Source organism: Equus caballus, chromosome 1 (assembly GCF_041296265.1).
Source record: "Equus caballus isolate H_3958 breed thoroughbred chromosome 1, TB-T2T, whole genome shotgun sequence".
NCBI classification, from domain to species: Eukaryota; Metazoa; Chordata; class Mammalia; order Perissodactyla; family Equidae; genus Equus; species Equus caballus.
In genome coordinates this window covers 125,866,686-125,883,490 of record NC_091684.1, presented here as the reverse complement: position 1 = coordinate 125,883,490, position 16,805 = coordinate 125,866,686, and the positions used below count along the sequence as shown (strand labels likewise).

The 16,805-nt window shown below is 37.9% G+C and overlaps 1 protein-coding gene across 1 annotated transcript in view; it reads left to right on the top strand.

The window, feature by feature from the left end:
- The window catches only part of TUBGCP5 (tubulin gamma complex component 5), a 75,975-nt gene extending 60,647 nt beyond the window's left edge, over positions 1–15,328 (top strand). The window contains exon 24 of the transcript XR_011424565.1: positions 15,104–15,328. The gene's annotated coding sequence lies outside the window, so the exon portion shown is untranslated. The remainder of the gene's footprint in view (positions 1–15,103) is intronic.
- The last annotated feature ends 1,477 nt before the right edge of the window (positions 15,329–16,805 follow it).

The window sequence follows — 16,805 nt, the reverse complement described above, 5'->3', positions numbered from 1 at the left end:
ACCCATCCACAAATGGATACAAAATGTATAATTCCTTTTATGTGATATTTTGGAAAAGACATAACCATAGGACAGAGAACAGAGCAGTAGTTGCCAGGGCCTAGGCCAAGGGAAGGGGACAGATGCAAAGGGGCATGTGGGAACTTTCTGAGATGGTGAAACTAACTGGAGTAGTGGGTACATCAGAATTCATACAACTGCATATCTGAAAGGGATGAATCATACTATAAAGTATACCTCAATAAATTTGACTTTAAAAAGAGAAAGAAATTCATTTTATGAAACAGTAAATGGGAAACTTAATTCGAACTAAAGTTCAATATCATGTCCAAATTCAATAGAATCTGACCTTATTTGTAAAACAGCAGCAGCACCATACGCAACTTTGTCTCATGTGCTGGAAGACAGCATGTAGCTCTGATTCCAGTCTATGTGAAGACATGTACGTTCACAGCACAGATAACCCCTGTGTCTCATTGTGCTGGGTCATCATTCATTTGATAAATACTGAGCACCTGCTGTGCACGATGCCCCATGCCAGGTGCTGACCATCACCTGGTGGATAGGTCAGACACTGGCCTGTCCCCAGTGATCTCACAGGGCAGTGAGGAGGACAAACAAATAATAAACAAATACATCATAACAAAAAGGACATATTTATCTTAAATAAATTAATCACCCATTTTCATTTTCAACAACAGACATAAGAATGTCCAAGTTCATTATTATACATCCTAAATGGTGACTTGATAATCTGAAACCCTATCCTTTCTCTATTTCCCTTGTTCATTTTAGCCGAGATGTCAAAATAAAAGTCAAAAAGATCTCTTGCTTCCTACTGATATTTTATGGCTAACATTTGTTATCATTGTAGTAAAAGATTTTTTTAAAACTTCTAAGGGATTCTGAAGGCCCAAAAACTCCAGGTAGAGGCTCACGGGGCAGTGACCTCCCTGGAGTGCATCCCAGTGAAAATAGTAATAAACAAATGTGTTGATATATTTGACACATAAAGCTCTCAGCATACTGTGACATACAAAGAAACATGTCCTGGTTTCTGCCTTCAAAGAGCTTATAATTTAGATAAGGAGACCTGAAATTTATTTATGAAAAGCTAGCTTTGCTATAATATCCTAATGCCATGCTTATTCAACTTGAGCATGCATCAGAACCCATGGTGGGCTTGTTTAAACACAGTTTGCTGGGCACCACACCTGAGTTTCTGATCCAGTAGGTCTGGAGTAGAACCCAAGAATCTGCAGTTCCCAGATTCTGCTGGTCCAGAGATCCCATGTTGACAACCACTGTCCTAATGAGTAAAATGCCAAGGGCTTACAAGTATTAGAGGACAAAGAGATCAAGTCAGATGAGCTGATCAAAAAAGTTTGGAGCATCAGTTGAGGATTAAGGTAGGCTCAGAAGGGCAGGGTCATCTGCTTTGGGAATCCTTAGCATAAAAGTGTGCTTGAGGACAGTCTGGGTCTTGTGGAGAGTCATGAAGCATGGTGGGACAGAAAGTTGGAAAGCTGATTTGCACTGAATTGTGGAGGGCTTTGGGTATCATGTAATGTGTCTTTTATGACCCATTACGTTGCAAGTAACAGAAGCCAACTGTATTATCTATTGTGGCAAAACAAGTGATCCCAAACTTACTGTTTTAAAACGACATTTATTATCTCATAGCTTCTGTGAGTCAGGGATTTGGCTTTGGCTTAACTGGGTGCCCCTGGCTTAATCAAAGTGTCAGCCAGGGCTGCAGTGACCTCATGGCTTGACAGAGAGATTGTGCCTCCACACTCACTAACATAAGCCTTGGCAGGTCTCATTGGCCAGAGATGTCCGTTCCTTGCCATGTGAGCCTCTCTTCAGGGCTGCTCACATCATGGCAACTGGATTCCCTCAGGGCAAGTGTTGAGAGAGAGGCCCAAGATGTAAGCCTCAGTCTTCGTATAACCTATTATTGGAATGACATCCTATTACTTCTGCTGTAGTCTATTCGTTAGAAGTGAATCCCTAAATCCAGCTCACACTCAAGGGGAGGGGCTTACATAAGGGAATGGATACCAGGAATCGGGGATATGAGAATGTCTTAGAGGCTATCTACCACAATCTGCCCTCTGGCCTCCCAGTCATTCATGTTACTCAAAATACATGCAGTGCCCCCTCCCAAGGCTCCCAAAAGGTGTATCCCATTGCAGCATCAGTTCAGACTTGAGAATCTGATCATCTAAATCAAGCTCAGGTGCTCATGGGGCACCTCGGACTAGTTCCTTAAGTACAGCACACCACTCAGGTTCCTTTTTCTGAACATAGGTGAAACTACAGAGACAAGCAACCTACCCTACACACACTCAACATGTAACGATGGGACAAGCATAACATAATTGTCAGGGTCATTCTTGTTCAGAAGGAGGGGGGGGTGGGAGGCAGATTCATAACATACAGAATTCAGGCAATTCTGTAATCTGGCTGACCAAATGTGGAAGTTCCTCGACTAGGTCTGAAAGCCTGGGAATAATTTTCCAAAGCTCTTAGTTCTTCCCTCTGGTCTTTTGGCGCTGCACTCATCATCCTTCCTATTTCCTAAAAGGTGCATGTCTTCAGTTGAGTTGTTTTCTTGGTGTGCCTCCTGGCAATAGAATTTTGGGGGTCCAAAGCCCTTTGTCATTCATACAGTCTCTGTCCCTTTCAGTCCAAGCTGGCAGTTCTTCTGGTGACATAATACTATTAAAAACTCTATGGGTCTTGCATGAATCTTTTCAGGTTCACTCTTTTAGACAAGAGCCACACCCACAAATTTCTTTTAAATAAACCATTTTCTTGGATTCCTCTAGAGGATCATCCCCCTAAAACTTACTAGAGACCCTACTGTTTGGAAGACTCTGTGAGGCACACTCTTAATCTATGGTGAGGGCCTTTTGTATGACTGAAGGATACTCCGAGGCACAACTTTTGATCTTTCTGAAGTTTTAAGAAAAGACATTACAGTCACATCTCAGGTTCATCTTTAGACCAGGTTTTCTTGGTAGTTCCATGTATTTCGTCTTTACTCAATAGCCATTTTTAATTTTAGCATCATTTGCCACATGGAGAGGCTGAACATTTTGAAAACCATTAATTCAGCCTCATTTTTGTTTGAGTCTTTCTCTCAAGTTATCACTCTCCTATCACATTTTACTATAACCAGCAAGAAGGAAACCAGGCAGCATCTTCAATACTTTGCTTGAAAACCTCATTTGCTAGATAACTCAGTTCATTAGATATATTTTCTTCTTTCCATGTAACTTCAGGTAGCATTGGTAAACTGGTACAAAACAAGGGTCTTGCTCTGGTGTCCAATAACGTTTTCTCACTTTCTTCAAAGCAACTTCCAAGGTTCAATCCAAGAAGCAGAACCGCTAATATGTACATGATCCACATATACATACATAATCATATGCGGATTTGTCACAGAGATTTTGCTCCAGAGACTTGGCCTTACACAATTGCAGGAGCTAGTTTGTCAGTCTCCATGTGGTCTGCATCTGATACTGGAGCTTGTTTTTCACAGGGCAGGTGGTTGGAAGGGGAAGATGGATGTGAAGTGAGAGAGAGCAAGAACAAGCTGGAGGCCATGAGCACATGCCAGAACCCCATAAGAATGAGTTGAAACCCATGTCAGTTCTTGTTGCTTCTGACCTTGGTGGTGTGATTGTCCTGCAAAACTGGGGCCCTTCGTCATGAAGCTAAACACATGACCTCATTCAGGAGTCAGAGGATCCAGAGGAAGGCCGCAGTTGCCAGCCTGGCCACTGCCTCATGTTAATGATGTGGACTGTCAGACACACAACATGTGTGAGCTACAAAATAGCTGCTGCTTCACTCCCCCCCCCAACAAAGTCTCCCTTAAGAATCTCTCTTGTGATCCTTCAGGAATATACAGGAAAGAGGATTCTAGTAAATGCAGGTCAACTTAGCCAACTTGACACATTACAAAGCCACTACATCAATCCAAGCTGCCATTAAGTTAAGAAAGGGTAATATAGAGGCTGGCCCAGTGGCATAGTGGTTGGGTTTGCACACGACACTTTAGTAGTCCAGGGTTCACAGGTTTAGATCCTGAGCACAGACATAGCACCACTCATCAAGCCATGCTGTGGTGGCATCCCACATAAAATAGGGGAAGATTAGCACAGATGTTAGCTCAGGGCCAATCTTCCTCACAAAAAAAAGAAAAAAGAAAAGAAAGGGTAATATATTGTAAGAGGAAGTCTTCATATAACCAAAGGCAGGAGTGTAGGAATTTGAACCCAGAAATGGAAATTTGTTCCACATTCAAGGAACTCTCTCTTTCTCTCCATCTCTGGTTTCTAGTGCTCTAAGGCTATTAACTTTACAATTGTTCTTGGGAAAACATGATTCTCTGCAGCACTGTGTCTGTGGTGGTTGGAAGATGGATGGTCATAGATCTCAAATGCACATGATCATTTCTTTTCTTTTTTAATTGAGGTCACATTCATCAATAACATTATATAAATTTCAGGTATACATTATTATATTTCAGCTTCTGTGTAGACTGCATCATGTTTACCACCAAATGTCTAGTTTCCATCCATCACCATACACATGTGTCCTTTTACCCCCTTTCACCCTCTACCCATCACAATCCCCTCTGGTAACCACCAATCTGTTCTCCATATCTATGTGTTTATCTTCCATATATAGTGAAGCACTTTTACTGATTCCTATCTTAGCTTGGGTTCCTCAGAAAATTCAGCCTGGGGCAAAGATGCATGTGTTTCCACTTATATAAGAGCACAGTCCTAGTAGTAGGAGTCAGAGAGAAGAGGACTGAGTCAAGGAAGGAGAGCCTGGGTGGGAGTGCATTATTAAGCTAAGTATGCTTGTTCTATCTCTTTGATCTGCCCCACAAGGTCACATGAACTGTGTCAGGAAGAAAAGAGAGGAATTTATCTGCTAGCTCTCCACCTCTTGAAGGTTTGCCCAGGAGGGAGAGGTGTGTGCCCTCTCCATCCATGAGGTCCATCTGTGAGTTTCACAGACCTTGTGCCTCAGTATCAACAAAGCCCCAGGGCAGGAAATGAGAGGTCCACATGGGCACCTGAGGAGAGATGCCCTTAATTTTATGGTTGGAGTTCACACAGACCTACTGCAGATGATACAGAAGGTCCTGAAGATAGGTTGAGATGTGACTGACCTAGTTCCAACTCTAAACTTCCAACTAAAGGGTTGCACATTGACTCTACTTGGGTCAGGTGTCCACCCCAGGTTTAAGAAAGTGTAGCAAGAAATTTGAAATCAGGTTGCACAAATATGGCTACTGATATCCTGCCACTGTGGAGTGGTGGGATCAGCTAAGAAGAAATTAAGGTTCTGGTTAATACAATAAGAAAAATACATTAATATTGGAAATGAGAAAAAAATTATCATCATTTGAGATAATATTGTCTTCCTAGAACCTCCTTCCCTCAAAATCAGAGGATAATGCTCTGAAACTAGTAAAACTGCTTTCCTATATACCAATAATAAGTTAGAAAATATACTGGAGTGAAATAACCCCTAACCCAAAAGATTTCCACAACATTCCATCTAAGTTGTGTGGACTTTCTCCTGTGTAGAATGAGGAATGTATTTGAATTAGATTCAGCAAAAATCATAGAAACCCCAAAATACCAAGGCATATAGAAATTAGAAGTTTGTTTTTCTCTCATGTAAAAAGACAAAACAAAACTCTGGAATTAGTGCAACTCAGATATGGGAGTTCTTGGTGACAAGGTCTATCTTTTTAGCCATCCATCCTCAGAAAAAAAGCTTTCATCTTGTATTTCATGAGACTTGTTTTATCAGCCAGCAGGAAAAAGGAAATGATGGAGACTGACATCCTCCCTTTAAAGACCCCTTCCAGAAGGTGCACGCCAACTTCTGTTTAGGCCATATTGGCCAGCACTTTGTATCTGACTACACATAAACATAAGCAAGTCAGGGAAATGTGCCCCTAGCTGAAAAAGAGAAAGTGGTTGTGGAGGTGATCCATCCACTAACCAGGAAACATGGGAAGTAGATATTGATGAGGCACTAGCAGCTTCTACCACCGTATGAGCAAAAGAGAGAAATGATCAGCACCAGGCTTTATTTTGTCTTTTGTTTTGGTTTTGGTTCTTATGTTTTAAAAACTGATTCTGGGAGCAAAAAGTGGAGTAGACAGCTCAAAGGGGCTGACTCCAACAAAAACATGCAAAAATCAAGCAAAAACTGTCAGAATCAACTTTGTCAGAACTTTGGAACAGTCAAAGCTCAACAGCAACCAAGCGAGCACTGAATCAAGAAAAAGTCAGCTTAAAAACAGTAGGAAAGCTTTGTACATTTCTATTTGCCCTTGTCCTGTTCCATCCCCAACTTTCTGGTGGTCTTGAAGACAGCAGACCCTGTTCTCAGTGCAGGACCCTGGTCCCTGGTTCCAGAAGGAACAGAGCACATCTTATTTGCAAAGAATTGTGTTTGTTCTAATCACTCTGGGGCTACCTGAAGGACTGATGCATGGTGCTTGTTTTTGTTTTGCCTAATTCAGAACTCACTCAGGGTAGAAAAGAAGCAAGCATTCCTCAAAAACATTGTAAGGCAAAAAGCAACCCACAGCTGCCTGGGGCAAAAGATTACAGTTGAGGTATACAATACAGCACCTAAATTCTGGGAGGATAAACCTGGGGAGAGGGTTTCTTGAGGAATATAGGGCATTAAAAATTTCCCTGCATACTGGGTAATTTAGAAAGCTGCATACATGCCCAGGGCAGCATGCATGCTCAGAAGATACATGAGACAACCCTAAAGCTTTCAGCTCCAGCTGATTTCTAGGCTCTGTGCAAGCAGGAAATAAAGACTAAGGTCTGTCTAAGCACTGGAGCGCCCCAGCACAATCTGAAAAGACTGGGTGAGGGTTTTCTTTGATTTTCTTATTTTTTTTCTCTCTCTCTCTGGCTCCTGGCATTCAAGTAAATCTTTGTCAAAACACTAGCTAAACACAAGCTAAAGAAACAGACTTCAGAGCTCACATGTGACAAAGAACACAGACTTTACAAACACAGTTTAGAAAAGGCACTAAACACATAAACAGCTACAGACTATAGCAAGCAACAAAAACACACCCTGAGGAAAAGGAAGAATCTGATTTCCAGAGTTACCACATTATAATAAATGAAATGTCCAGCTTTCAACAAAAAAATTATAAAGCATGCAGAGAAAGAAGCAAGTATGGCCCATTCCCAGGAAAAATTAAAAGGAATCATCCCTGAGAAAACATAGATATTAGACTTACTAGACAAAGACTTTAACTATGTTAAATATGCTCAAAGGGCTGAAGGAAACCATGGACAAAGAGTTAAAGCAAAGTAGAAGAAGAATGTCTAAAGCACAAAGAGAATCTATATAAAGAGATAGTATTATAAAAAGGAACCAAACAAATCCTGGAGCTGAAAAACACAATAACTGAAGTGAAAAATTTACTAGAATATTTCAAAAGCAATTTGGCAGCCACAAGAAAGAATCATCAAGGTTGAAAATAGGTGGGTTGAAATTGACCAGTGTGAGAAGAATAAAGAAAAAAGCAAGAGCTTAAAAGGCCTGTGGGACATCATCAAATGTACCAACATACTAATAATAGGAATCCCAGAAGAGGAGGAGAGAAAGAAGGGGCAGAAATATTTGAAGAAATAATAGCCAAAAACTTCCCAAATTTGGTAAAATACATAAATTTACACATTCAAGAAGCTCAGTGAATCCAAGAGGGATAAACACAAAGAGATCTACAATGAGACTCATTATTATCCAGTTGTCAAAAACTAAGGACAAAGAGGGAATCTTGAAAGCAGCAACAGAGAAGTGATGCATCAGCTACAAGGGATCCTCAAAAACATTATCAACTGATTTCTCATCAGAAACCATGAAGACCAGAATGTAATGGGATGGCATATTTTAAATGCTGAAAGAAAAAACTGCCCACCAAAAATTATATATCTGGCAAGAAGATCCTTGAAAAATAAGAGGAATTATGACACTGATAAACAGAAGCTGAGGGATTTCATTGTTAGTAGACTTGCTCTATGAGAAATGCTAAAGGAGTCCTTCGGGATGAAATGAAAGGATGGGAGATAGTCACTTGAAGCCATTCTGGGAAATAAAAAACAAGGGTAAAAGTAACAACATAGGTAAATCCATAAGCCACTAATATTGTATTTCTGGTTTGTAACTCCTTTTATTTCCTACGTGATTTAAAAGAAATGCATAATTTAAGAGAATTAATCTTAAATGTTCTTACCACAAAAAAAGTTACTATGTTAGGTGATGAATATGTTAATTAGTCTGATGGTGGTAATCATTTCACAATGTATACATATATCAAAACCTCACATTTTACACCTTAAATATATTTTTAATTTTTACTGGTCAATTTTATCTCAATAAAGCTGAAAATTAATTAACTAAATAAAAATTTAAAAGCACATAATACAACAATTATAAGTCTGTTAACAGGCACACAATGTATAAAGATGTAATTTATGACAACAAGATAAAAGGGGGGCAACAGAGCTGTATAAGAGCAGAGTTTTTGTATGCAATTGAAGCTAGCTTGGTATCCATTCAAACTAGATTATTATAAATTCAGAATGTTAATTGTAATCCCATGGTAATCAGAAATAAAATAATTTAAAAATTATTCACAAAAGGAAACAAGAAAGGAATCAAAAGAGTATACCATAAAAAAAATCAATGAGGGGCCAGCCCCATTGCTGAGTGGTTAAGTTCGCATTCCCCACTTCAGTGGCCCAGGGTTTCTCTGGCTCAGATCCTGGGCGCAGACATGGCACTGCTCATCAGGCCACGTTGCAGTGACATCCCACATGCCACAACTAGAAGGACCCACAACTAAAATATGTACTGGGTGGATTTAGGGAGAAAAAGCAATTAAAAAAAAAGAAGATTGGCAACAGTTGTTAGCTCAGGTGACAATTTAAAAGAAATCAGTGAAACACAAAATAAGGCAATAATGGAGGAAATAAGGAACATAAAAGATATATGACATACAAAAGACAAATATCAAAATGTCAAAAGTGCTTTCTTATTAGTAATTAAGTGTACTTTAAATGTATATGAATTAGGAGAGAGAATTCTGGGAAGATGGCAGAGTAGGAAGCACCAGGAATATGTATTCCCAGCTAGCAATTGCACTGGCAGAATCTGTCATATATTTCAGAACTCTAGAGTGTGTTGAATACTTGCAACTTCAAGGAGAAGACTCAGATGGTAAATTGCAGTTAATTTCAATAAATTTCAGCTTTTAGCACAGTAGCAGGGACCCATGTCCCACCCCCAGCCACATGGCAGGCAGCTGTGCATGTGTTCCTAGAGCAGCTTGCACCAGCTTGCAAGAGCCAATGTGGGCAAAAAGGACTCTGTCCTTCAAATACCAGGTGTTTGTGTTCTGATTGCTGATTGCTGCTTCTGATCAAAGAGGGGTGAAGAGGTGGGCAGACATTGCTGTTATACCACAGAAGTACGTCCCTTCTTATAAGTAATTACTTTAAATGTAAATGGATTAAACTCTCCAATCAAAAGACAGAGATTGGGAGAATGGATAAGAACATGTGATCTAACTGTATGCTGTCTACAGGAGACTCACTTGAAATCCAAGACAAAAGATAAGCAAGGAAATAGGGGTCTTAAAGCCAACTAAATTTAACAAACATATACAGAACACTCTACCCCCCAACAGCAGATGCAGTCTTCTCAAGTGCACATAGGACATTTTACAGAATAGACCATATGTTAGGCCAGAAATTAGTCTCAAGAGATTTATAAAAAATAAATGTCATACAAAGTTGTTCCCTGACAATAACAGGATGAAATTAGAAATTGATAATAAAAGGAAACTGGAAATTTTTTTAAATTATGGAAATCAAACAATACAGTTTTTAAAAAACCAGTGGATGAAAGAAGAAATCACAAGAGAAATTAGAAAATACTTGGAGGAGCTGGCCCCGTGGGCGAGTGGTTAAGTTCCTGTGCTCCGCTTTGATGGCCCAGGGTTTTGCAAGTTCGGATCCTGGATGCAGACTTGGAACCACTCATTAGGCCATGTTGAGGTGGCATCCCACAGACCACAACCAGAAGGACCCACAACTAAAAATATACAGCTATGTACTGGGGGGATTTGGGGAGAAAAAAGCAGGAAAATAAAGAAAATAGAGATGAATAAAAACAAAAATACAGTATACCAAAACTTATGGAATGCAGCAGAAGTGGTACTAAGGGGGAAATTTATAGCTATAAAAGCTTACATTAAAAAACAAGAAAGATCTCAAATCAGCAATCTTATTATACAACTTAAGGAAATAGAAAAAGAAGAGCAAACTAAACCCAAAACTAGTAGAAGACAGGAAATAATAAGGACTGGAGCAGAGATGATTGAAATAGAAAAGAGAAAAACAATAGAGAAAATCAATGAAACCAAAAGCTGACTCTCTGAAAAGATCAAAAAATTGACAAACCTTTAGTTAGATGGACTAAGAAGAAAAGAGAGAAGTCTCAAATTACTAGTATCAGAAATGAGAGTGGTGATGTTACTACCAATTCTACAGAAATAAAAAAGATTACGAGAGAGTACTATGAATGATTGTATCCCAACAAATTGGGTAACCTAGATGAAATGGACAAATTCCTAGAAATACACAACTTACCAAGATTAAATCATGAATAAATAGAAAATTTGAATAGATATAACTAGTAAGGAGATTAAATCTGTAATCAAACTCTCCCAACAAAGAAAAGCCCTGGACCAGATGGCTTCACTTGTGAATTCTACCGACATCTAAAGAATAAGTAATACCAATCATTCTCAAACTTTTCCAAAAAAAAATTGAAGAAGAAGGAACACTTCCTAACTCATCCTATAAGGCTAGCATTACCCTGATGCCAAAGCCAGACAAAGACAATACAATAAAAGAAAACTACAGACCAACATCCCTTATGAACATTGATGTAAAAACCCTAAACAAAATGCCAGAAAACCAAATTCAGCAGTATATTAAAAGGATTACATACCATGACCAAGTGGGATTTATTCCTGGAATGCAAGGTTGGTTTGACATACAAAACTCTATCAGTATAATACACCACATCAACAGAATGAAGGGGTAAAAACCATATGATCGTCTCAATTGATTCAGAAAAACGATTTGAGAAAATTCAACACCCTTTCAGGATAAAAACACTCCACAACATAGGAATAGAAAGAAACTACCTCAACTTAATAAAAGTGATATATAAAAAACCCACAGCGAACATCATACTCAATGGTGAAAGACTGAAAGCATTTTCCTCTAAGATCAGGACAGTTCATTGGTATTAAATACATTCACATTATAGTGTAGCCATCACCACCATCCATCTACAGAACTCTTTTCATCTTTATAAAACTGAAGCTCTGCACTGATTATACAATAGCTCTCCATACTCACCTCTCCTCAGTCCCTGGAAACCACCATTATAATTTCTGTCTTTTTAAGATTTTGACTACTATAAGTACATCATTTAAGTGGAATCATACTGTATTTGTCTTTTGTTAATGAATTATTTCACTTAGCATAATGTCTTCACAGTTCATCCACTTTATAGCATATTGCATAATTTCCTTCCTTTCAAGCCTGAATAATATTCTCTCATCCATTCATCTGTCAGTGGACACTCAGGTTTGTTTCTATGTTTTAACCGTTATGGATAATGCTACTATGAACACTGGTGTAAAAATATCTCTTTGAGACCCTGACTTCAATTCTGTTGGGTACATACCCAGAAGTAGAATTGCTGGATCATATGGTAATTCTATTTTTAATTTTTTTATGAACAACCATACTGGTTTCCACAGTAGCTTTACCATTTTACATTCCCACCAACAGTGCACAAGTGTTCCAATTTCTCCACATCCTCACCAGTACTTATTTTTTTCTGTTCTTTTATAGTAACTACCCTAATGGGTGTGAGGTGGTATCTCATTCTGGTTTTGATTTGCATTTCCCTAATGATTAGCAACGTTGAGCATCTTTTCATGTCCTTAATGGTCATTCATTTATCTTCTTTGAAGAAATATTTATTCAAGTCCTTTGCTCATTTTTGAATTGGGTTGTGCTCTTGTTGAATTTAAGAGTTCTCTATATATTTGGGATATTAATCTCTTATCAGATATATAATTTGCGAATATTTTCTTCCATTCTGTGAGTTGTCTTCTTACTCTGTTGCTAGTGTCTTTCAATGCACAATTTTCTTTTAATTTTCATGAGGAGAGAGAGAAAGAAGATGCAAATAACTAAAATAAGAAATGAAATTAAGGACATTATTACTGACCTTACAGTATAAAAAGGATTACAAAAGAATACTATGAGCAATTACATGCCAACAAATTAGATAATATAGATGAAATGAGCAAATTCCTAGAAAAGCACAAACTACCAACACTGATACAAAAAGAAATAGAAAATGTGAACATACATATAACAAGAAAAGAGATTCAATTAATAATTTTTTGAAAATCTCCCACCAAAAAAAAGTACAGAAGCAGTTGGCTTTACTGGTGATTCCTACCAACATATAAAGAAGAATTAATATCAATCCCTCTCAAATGCTTCCAAAAAATGGAATATAAGAAAACACTTCCTAATTCATTCTATGAAGTCAGCATTACTCTGATAAAAAGCCATCATATTAAAAGAAAAGTCAAATACCCCTTCTGAATATATATGCAAAAATCCTCAACAAAATACTAACAAGTCAAATCCAACCATATGTTAAAAACATTATAAACCATAATCAAGTGGAATTTATCCCAGGAATGCAAGAGTGGTTTAACATAAGAAAATCAATGGAATTTACTACATTAATAGAATGAAAGATAAAAACCACAGGATCATCTCATTGATACAGAGAAAGTATTTGACAAAATCCAACGCTCTTTCATGATTAAAAAAAACACTCAAACTAAGAATAGAGGGGGACTTCCTCAATATGATAAAGGCATTTAAATAGCCTTCACCTAACATCATTCTCAATCATAAAAGGCTGAAGGTTTTCCCCCCTACAATCAGGAACAAGCTAAGAACACTCACTTTCACCACTTCTATTCACATTGTACTGGAAGTTCTATTCAGAGCATTTTAGTCAACAAAAGAAAAGGCTTCAAGATTGGAAAGAAAGAAAGAAAACTCTCTCTATTAGACAGCATGATCTCACACAAAGAAAATCCCAAAGAACCCCCACCAAAAACTACTAGAGCTAATAAATGAATTCAGCAAAGTTTCAGTGTACCAGACCAACAAGAAAAATAGCAGTTGTATTTCTATACACGAGCAATGAGCAATCCAATAAGAAAACTATTTCATTTGAAATAGCATCCAAAAGGATAAAATGCCTAGAAGTAAATTTAACCAAGGTGAAAGACTCATATACTGAAAACTATAAAACACTGCTGAAATAAATTGAAGAAGATCAAAATAAATGGAAAGATATCTTACATTCACGGATTGGGAGACAATATTGTTAAGATATTGATACTCCCCAAAGCAATCTACATATTAAATGTGATCCCTATCAAAATTCCATAAATGGAAAAGTTGATTCTCAAATTCATATGGAATCACAAGAGGCCCTAAATACCCAAAACTACCCTTTAAAAAAAAAAGGAAGAGTTTCAGGATTCACACTTCCTGATTTCAAAACTTACTACACAGCTACAGTAATCAAAACAATGTGGTACTGGTATAAGGATAGACATATACACCAATGGAATAGAATTGACAGCCCATAAATAAACCCATCCCTATATGGCCAATTGATTTTGGACAAAGATGCTAAAAACATGCAAGGGAAAAGAAATGGTCAACAAAATGGTGCTGCAACAACTGGATATTCACATACCAAAACATTCACTTGAACCCCTGCCTCACACCATATACAAAAATTAACTCAAAATAGATCAATAACCTAAAGGTAGAGCTAAAACTATAAACTCTTAAAAGAAAACATAGGGGTAAAGCTTCATAAACTTGGATTTAGCAATAGGTTTTTAGATATGACACCAAAAGCAAAAGTAACAACAAAAGAAAGGATAAACTGAACTTCACTGAAATTAAAAGTTTTTATGCATGATAGGACATTATCAAGAAAGTGAAAAGACAACATACAAAATAAGAAAGTATATTTGAAGATCATATATCTGTTAAGGTTGTAGTATCCAGAATATATAAAGAATTCTTACAACTTAACAATGAACAAAACCAAGCAACTCAATTTAAAAATGGGCAAAGAATTTAAATAGACTTTTCTCCAAAAAAAGATAAAGAAATGGCCAAGAAACACATGGAAAGATGCACATCAATCATGGAAATGCAAATCAAAGCCATGATGAGATACCACTCACACCCACTAGGATAGCTTTAATCTAAAACATACAGACAAAAAGTGTTGGTAAGGATGTGAAGAAATTGAAACCTTCATACATTGCTGGTGGGATATAAAATGATTTGGCCACTGTAAATAAACAGTTTGTTGGTTCTTCAATAAGTTAAATATAGAATTGCCATATTCATTTCACTGCTAAGTGTACATCCAAAAGTATTTAAAACAGTTACTCAAAAAATACATGTACACACATGTTCATAGCAGCATTATTCACATTAGTGAAAAGTTGGAACTACCCAAGTGTCCATCAGTAGATGAATGGATAAACAAACTGTGATATATTCATATAATGAGATGTTATTCGTCTCTAAAAAGGAATGAAGTATTGATATATGATATACCGTTGATGAAGCTTGAAAACGTTATGCTAAGTGAAAGAAGCCAGACACAAAAAGTCACATTTGTAGGAAATATCCAGATTAAGTAAATTCATAGAAACAGGAAGCAGATTAGTGGATGTCAGGGGCAGAGGGGAAGGCAGAATGAGGAGTGACTGCTTAATGGGATTGAGGTTTCCTTTTGGGATGATGAAAGGTTTTGCACAACATTGTGAGCGTCCTAAATGCTACCAAATTACTCATTTTAAAATGGTCAATTTTAGGGGCTGGCCCAGTGGCCGAGTGGTTGAGTTCGCGCACTCCGCTGCAGGCGGCCCAGTGTTTCGTTGGTTCGGGTCCTGGGCGCGGACATGGCGCTGCTCATCGGGCCACACTGAGGTGGCGTCCCACATGCCACAACTAGAAGGACCCACAACGAAGAATATACAACTATGTACCGGGGGTCTTTGGGGAGAAAAAGGAAAAAACTAAAATCTTTGGGAAAAAAAGGTCAATTTTATGTTGTGTGAATTTCATCTCAGTTAAAAAAACTGATCCTATGTTTTAAATAGCACTAATTCAAAATTTTAGAAAACTGCTGTATTAAGTAATTGTTCTTAATTTTTGCCATATTAGTATTTTCCATGCATATTTATATTTTAGCTAGGTTATTTATAGTCTTTACATCTGAAATTTAAATGTGATATGTAACTATGGTCATAGAAATGCAGCATTTTAGAAAGCTTAATATGGGAGTGGTACGCAGCATTAATAAAAAGAAAGAGAGGGACTAAAGTTAGAAATTTCAAATAGGAGATTATTCCAGTTATGTAGACAGGAATGAAGTAATACCTTTGTAGTACCTTTGATAATGGTAGTGTGATGGGTTTTTGATGTGTCAACTTGGTTGGCTAAATTATAAGGATGAAAGTGAGGGCAGTATCTTTTTTGTAGTATACACACACCTTATCTCACTAATCAATCAAATACTAATCTAGGTGCTGCTATGAAAGTAATTTTGCAGATGTAATTAAAGTTCCTAATTAGTTGACTTTAAGGAGATTATCCTGGTGGACCTGGCTTAGTTAGTGGAAGCCTTGTAAAAGAAGAGTTAGGCATTCCCTGAATCAGACTCTTAACAGCAGCTGGGACTACAGTTGTTTTCCCTTACCTGGATCTTCCGTTCCTGACTACCTATGGACAACAATTTCATCTTGTGTCCAAGGGGTTCCATCCTGCTTATGATAATCCCTTTCTGATAGCATAGTGACAACAGCATTGGCTGGTGCCCATGGATTCCAGCCTGCCCACTGACTTCCCGTCGTGATGGCCCATCCTACACATTTCAGGCTTGTTTAGCTCCAGCCTCCACAATCATGTAAGAAAATTCCTTGTAATAAATCTCCTAATATAAATGTTATATATACATATATATCTTCTACTGTTTCTACCTCTGGTTGAACTCTGATTGACACATATTTTGGTACTGGAAGTGGCTCCAGAGAAACAGAATCTTAAAGTAAATTCTCTGACTTGGTTCTGAGTTTTCTGGGAATGGTTCTCTGGTTGAACTTAAAATCACTAATGACCCTGTTTCTGGTGAAAATGAGGACACTGAAGTCCATAGCATGATGTGACAGAGAGTTACTCAAGTTTCATTGTTGGATATCTACAGTCAATAATGATAGAAGATGAGGTTCTATTACCACCCGAGGGGGGAGGGTTGTCTCCCCACCACAAGACATGCCAGTAGACAAGAGCGAAGGTGATAGCAGACTTCATTACAGCTTGCTAGCAAGGGGGAAGATGGCTGACTCATGCCTGAAAGAATCATCTTACAGAACAAAGACTACAGGCTAGTTATATAGGGGCTGGTCTCCGGGTTGGGGAGGCATCTGATCTTAATTCCTGATAGTATTTTGTTTTACTGGATATGCATCAGAGACTGGAGCAATGCCCTATAGCCTGATCTTTCAGCTGTCATTG